Below are 6,012 nucleotides of genomic sequence, written 5' to 3'. Positions count from 1 at the left end.
CTTAAAGGTTGCAACAAGGAAATCAGATCTCTTCAAAGTAAAGCAAAGGGGTAATGAAATGCTGAGGGAATTCGTATCCCGATTTTAAATAGAACGCATAGAATTGCCACCGGTCACAGACGATTTGGCCATCCAAGCTTTCACCCAAGGGTTGAACGAGCAAAGTTCGATAGCATCGCGTCGGCTGAAGCAAAATTTGATCGAGTATCCAGCAATAACTTGGGCAGCTATACACAACCGATACTAGTCGAAGATGACCAGTTGGGAGCTCCGTCTGGATCCATGCATCAGAACAGGACAGCTACTAAAATCCAAAAGGAGATCAACAGAGAACAAAGGTCGAACAGAGATCGATATCAACCGTACGCCGCAGATCGGATGAACAACGGTTCGACACGCAACACCGCTCGGAACAATCGAAGGATTGATCGAGGATAAATTTCTCGGGGAATTATGAGCAAGAGCGGCTTTGATAAATATGTCGATCCTATAGAAGCACCTGTGTTATAGGAATATAACTTCAGCGTTGATACATCCGCCATCGTGTTTGCTATCGGACGCATCAAAGACATTAGATGGCTTCGGCCCATGTAGATCGATCATGTCCAAAGGAATCCCAATCAAATATGCGAATATCACGGCACACATGGCCACAGAATGGAAGATTGCAGGCAACTAAGAGAGGAAGTAGCCCGGTTATTTAACAAAGGCCACCTTCGGGAATTTTTGAGTGATAGGGCGAGGAACCATTTTAAAAAGAGGGATTTCGACAAGCAAAACGAGCAGGAAGAGCTGCATCACGTCATTCACATGATCATCTGCGGTGCCGATACCCCTCAGGGACCAGTGCTTAAACGCACTAAAACATCGATTGTGAGAGAAAAGCGTTCTCGAACTCAAGATTACACACCCATAGTAACTTTGTCCTTCAACGATGAAGATGCAGAAGGGGTCGCACTTCATAACGATACAATGGTAATATCCGTACTCATGAATAAAATTAAAGTTAAGCGTATGTTGATTGATCCAGATAGCTCGGCCAACATCATCAGATTGAAGGTCGTAGAGTAGCTCGGCCTGCGGGACCAGATCGTACCCGAAGCCCTAGTTCTACACGGATTCAATATGGCATGTGAAACCACCAAAGGCGAGATAATTCTACCAATAAACGTGGCCGGAACCATCCAGGAAACGAAGTTTCACGTGATCGAAGGCGACATGAGGTACAACGCCCTTTTCAGAAGGCCATGGATCCACAACATGAGAGTTGTACCTTCAATCCTACACCAGGTCCTCAAATTCCCAACATCGAGAGGAGTCAAAACAGTGTACGGAGAACAACCAGCAGCAAAAGAAATGTTCGTCGTCGAGGAAACCAAACCAATATCCTCACCTTCGTCAGTAAAGGGATCGGCCTCAGAAGGAGAACGAGACACCAAATAGCAATCACAGACATCGGCTTCGACCCAACCAAAAACCATATGATCGAATAACATGATGATCAGAGGATCCCTCGATCCTTCGTGATTCCCGATGACTCTAATGCCACCAAATCAACAATTGAGGAATTGGAGCAAGTCACACTAATCGAGCACTGGCCCGAACGAAAGGTATACCTGGGAACGGGGTTGAGCCCCGAACTCAGGAAAAAACTTGTTCAATTTCTTATCGATAACATTGATTGTTTTGCCTGGTCCCATTTAGATATAACAGGGATTCCACAGGACATAACGACGCATTGGCTAAGCTTGGACCCTAAGTTCAGACCGGTAAAGCAAAAGAGAAGACCCCAATCCGAGGTAAATACGCATTCGTAAAAGACGAGGTTACCAAACTTCTAAAGATAGGGTCCATTCGGGAGGTAAAATATACCGAATGGTTAGCCAATATAATTGTAGTGCCTAAAAAAGGAAACAAACTTAGAATGCGCGTGGACTATAAGAATTTAAATAAAGCATTCCCCAAAGATTCTTTTCCACTACCCAACATCGATCGCATGATCGATGCCAAGACCGGTCACGAGATCCTCACTTTTCTCGATGCTTATTCATGGTATAATCAAATCCGTATGAACCCAGAGGACCAGGAAAAGACTTCATTTGTCACCAAATATGGAACATATTGTTATAATGTGATGTCATTCGAGCTAAAAAATGTGGGGGCTACTTACAAACGTCTAGTAAATAAAATGTTCGAAGAACAAATAGGTAAATCAATGGAAGATTATATTGATGACATGCTAGTTAAGTCCCTGCGCGCAGAGGACCATCTGACCCATTTGCAGGAAACGTTCGAGATTTTGAGGAAATACAACATGAAGCTCAACCCCGAAAAATGTGCTTTCGGGGTCGGTACGGGCAAGTTCCTCGGCTTCATGGTGTCAAATCGGGGAATCGAGATTAGCCCCGATAAAATCAAGGCCATCGAAGACATCACAATCGTGAACAGCGTAAAATCTGTACAAAGGCTAACAGGACGAATTGCGGCCCTAGGCCGATTCATTTCGAGATCATCAGATCGTAGTTACAAATTTTTCTCCCTACTCAAAAAGAAAAACGATTTCGCTTGGACCCCGGAATGCCAACAGGCATTGAAGGAACTGAAACAATATCTGTCAAGCCTACCACTACTTCACACTCCGAAAGCAAACGAAAAACTTTGCTTATACTTGGCAGTATCAGAAATTGCGGTAAGCGGTGTCCTAGTTCGGGAAGAGCAAGGTATGCAATTTCCCATTTATTATATAAGTCGAACCTTAGGAGAAGCAGAAGCTAGATATCCACACCTAGAAAAATTGGCATTTGCACTGATAAGCGCCTCTAGAAAGTTACGACCGTACTTTCAATGTCACCCTATATGTGTATTAACAACTTACCCACTTCGTAATATTTTGCACAAGCCTTAACTATCGGTCCGATTGGCCAAATGGGCCGTCGAACTCAGTGGGTATGATATCGAATATCAACCCACGTACGGCCATCAAGTCTCAAATTTTAGCAGACTTCGTGGCCGATTTCACGCCAACCCTCGTACCCGAAGTCGAAAAAGAATTCTAACTGAAATCGGGTACGTCCTCGAGGGTATGGACCCTTTTTACGGACGGGCCCTCAAACGTAAAAGGGACCGGGTTCAGCATAGTTTTATAGTCACCCACAGGTAACACTATTAGGCAATCTATTAAAACTACCAGGTAAACTAACAACGAGGCCGAGTATGAGGCTATGATTGCAGGTCTCGAGCTAGCTAAAAACTTGGGAGCAGAAGTCATCGAAGCCAAATGTGACTCTCTGTTGGTGGTAAGTCAAGTAAACAAAACCTTTGAAGTTAGAGAGGATAGAATGCAAAGGTATTTGGACAAACTACATGTCACTTTGCACCATTTCAAACAATGGACTTTACAGCACGTTCCACGAGAGCAAAACAATGAGGCTGATGCACTTGCGAATTTGGGATCATCGGTCAAGGAAAGTGACTTGAGCTCGGGGACTGTCATTCAACTCTCGAGATCCGTGATCGGAGAAGGTCACACCGAGATAAATTCTACAGCTTAACCTGGATTGGAGAAATAAGTATGTTGAATACTTAAAGGACGGAAAGCTCCCATCAGAACCTAAATATTTAAGAGCCCTACGGACTAAAGCTGCTCGATTCACGGTGGCTTCAGATGGAACGTTATACCGAAGGACATTCGATGGAACATTGGCAGTATGCTTGGGTCCAGGAGATACCGATTACATCTTACGCGATGTGCACGAGGGTACTTGTGGGAATCACTCCGGTGCCGATTCATTAGTCCGAAAAATAATCAGGGCAGGGTATTATTGGATCGATATGGGCAAAGATGCGAAGGTATTTGTTCGAAAATGTGACAAATGTCAAAGGTTTGCACCAATGATCCATCAACCCGGAGAGCAACTTCACTCGGTCCTATCCCCATGGCCATTAATGAAATGGGAAATGGATATCGTCGACCCTCTGACATCGACCCCAAGTAAAGCCAAATTCATCTTATTTATGACTAACTATTTCTCTAAATGGGTTGAAGCACAGACGTTCGAGAAAGTAAGAGAGAAAGAAGTTATAGACTTTATATGGGATCATATCATATGCCGATTTGGGATACCCGCCGAAATAGTATGTGACAATGGGAAACAATTTGTGGGCAGCAAAGTGACAAAATTCTTCGAAGACCACAAAATAAGAAGGATATTATCAACACCGTATCATCCCAGTAGGAACGGACAGGCCGAATCAACTAACAAAACCATCATTCAGAACCTAAAGAAGAGGCTGAACGACGCTAAAGGAAAGTGGAGAGAAATCCTACCCGAAGTCCTTTGGGCATATCGAACGACGTCAAAATCCAGTACGGGGGCGACCCCATTCTCCTTAGTATATGGGTCCGAAGCATTGATACCAGTCAAAGTCGGTGAACCCAGTACCAGATTTCGATACACGACAGAAGAATCAAATAACGAGGCTATGAACACTAGCCTCGAATTATCAGACGAAAGACGAGAAGTTGCTCTCGTCCAATTGGCCGCCCAAAAGCAGCGAATCGAAAGATATTATAACCGAAGAACCAAGCTCCGCCATTTCAAGCCCGGGGACTTAGTACTAAGGAGAGTCACCATCAATAACTGAAATCCGAACGAAGGGAAACTAGGGCCAAATTGGGAAGGACCATATGAGGTTCTCGAGAATGTCAGAAAGGGATCATACATGCTCGGCATTATAAAAAGCAAACAACTATCAAGCAATTGGAATGTGTCATATCTAAAACGATACTACTGCTAAGGTACTACCCTTTCATATTCATTTACATTTCAAAACTGACCCCTACAGAAGTCCGAGCAGGAGCTAAGATGGATCCTTTACCATAGATCTGAAAGCACGCGTTGCACTATTTTTTCCTTAGACCGGTTTTATCCCAAATGGGTTTTTCGGCAAGGTTTTTAACAAGGCAACCAAAAATCGTGTTGCACTTACATCAGTATCTGAGGCCTCTTTACAATCGACCTCGAATACTGGGGGGCATTAGCCTTCAAATATATCAAGTTCTGAAGCAAGAAAGTTATTTCGCAAACAACGGGGTTCCAATAGGAAAAGTTGTAAGAGCCAAATGGTCAAAACGAACCATGCTCATGTAGTTGGCCCGAACCCAGGCGCGAAACACGAACACATGTATAGTGACTTGCAAAGAAAGTTCTCCTCTTTACCTACATCTTATATCCAAGAAAGAATCCTTTATTTGGAGATTTATTACACAAACAGAGTTAAGATAAATTCGACTACTAAGCCCACAGGCTACTTTATTTCGAGTTCGAGCAAGCACTCACTCGACCATTACGCCTATGAGCTACATTACTTCGAGTTCAAATCATTCACTCGACTATTAAGCCTACGGACTACCTTCATTTCGAGTTCGAGCAAGCATTCACTCGACCATTACGCCTACGTGCCACTTTATCCGGAGTCGAATCATTCACTCGACTACTAAGCCCACATGCTACCTTTATTTCGAGTTCGAGCAAGTACTCACTCGACCATTACGCCTACGGGCCACTTTATCCAGATTCGAATCATTCACTCGACTACTAAGCCTACGGGCTACTTTTATTTGAGTCCAAGCAAGCACTCGCTCGACCATTACGCCTACGGGCCATTTTATCCCGAGTCGAATCATTCACTCGACTACTAAGCCCATGGGCTACTTTATTTCGAGTCTGAGCAAGCACTCACTCGACCATTACGCCTACGGGCTACATTACTTCGAGTTCGAATCATTCACTAGACTATTAAGTCTACAGGCTACGTTATTTCGAGTTCGAATCATTCGCTCGACTACTAAGCCCATGGGCTACTTTATTTCGAGTCCGAGCAAGCACTCACTCAACCATTACACCTACGGGCTACTTTCATTTTGAGTTCGAGCAAGCGTTCACTCGACCTTTATGCCTACGGGCTACATTATTTCGAGTTCGAATCATTGACTCGACTTATAAGCCTATG

The sequence above is a fragment of the Nicotiana tomentosiformis genome, chromosome 3, assembly GCF_000390325.3.
Source record: "Nicotiana tomentosiformis chromosome 3, ASM39032v3, whole genome shotgun sequence".
NCBI lineage: Eukaryota > Viridiplantae > Streptophyta > Magnoliopsida > Solanales > Solanaceae > Nicotiana > Nicotiana tomentosiformis.
This window is presented reverse-complemented; position numbering follows the sequence as displayed.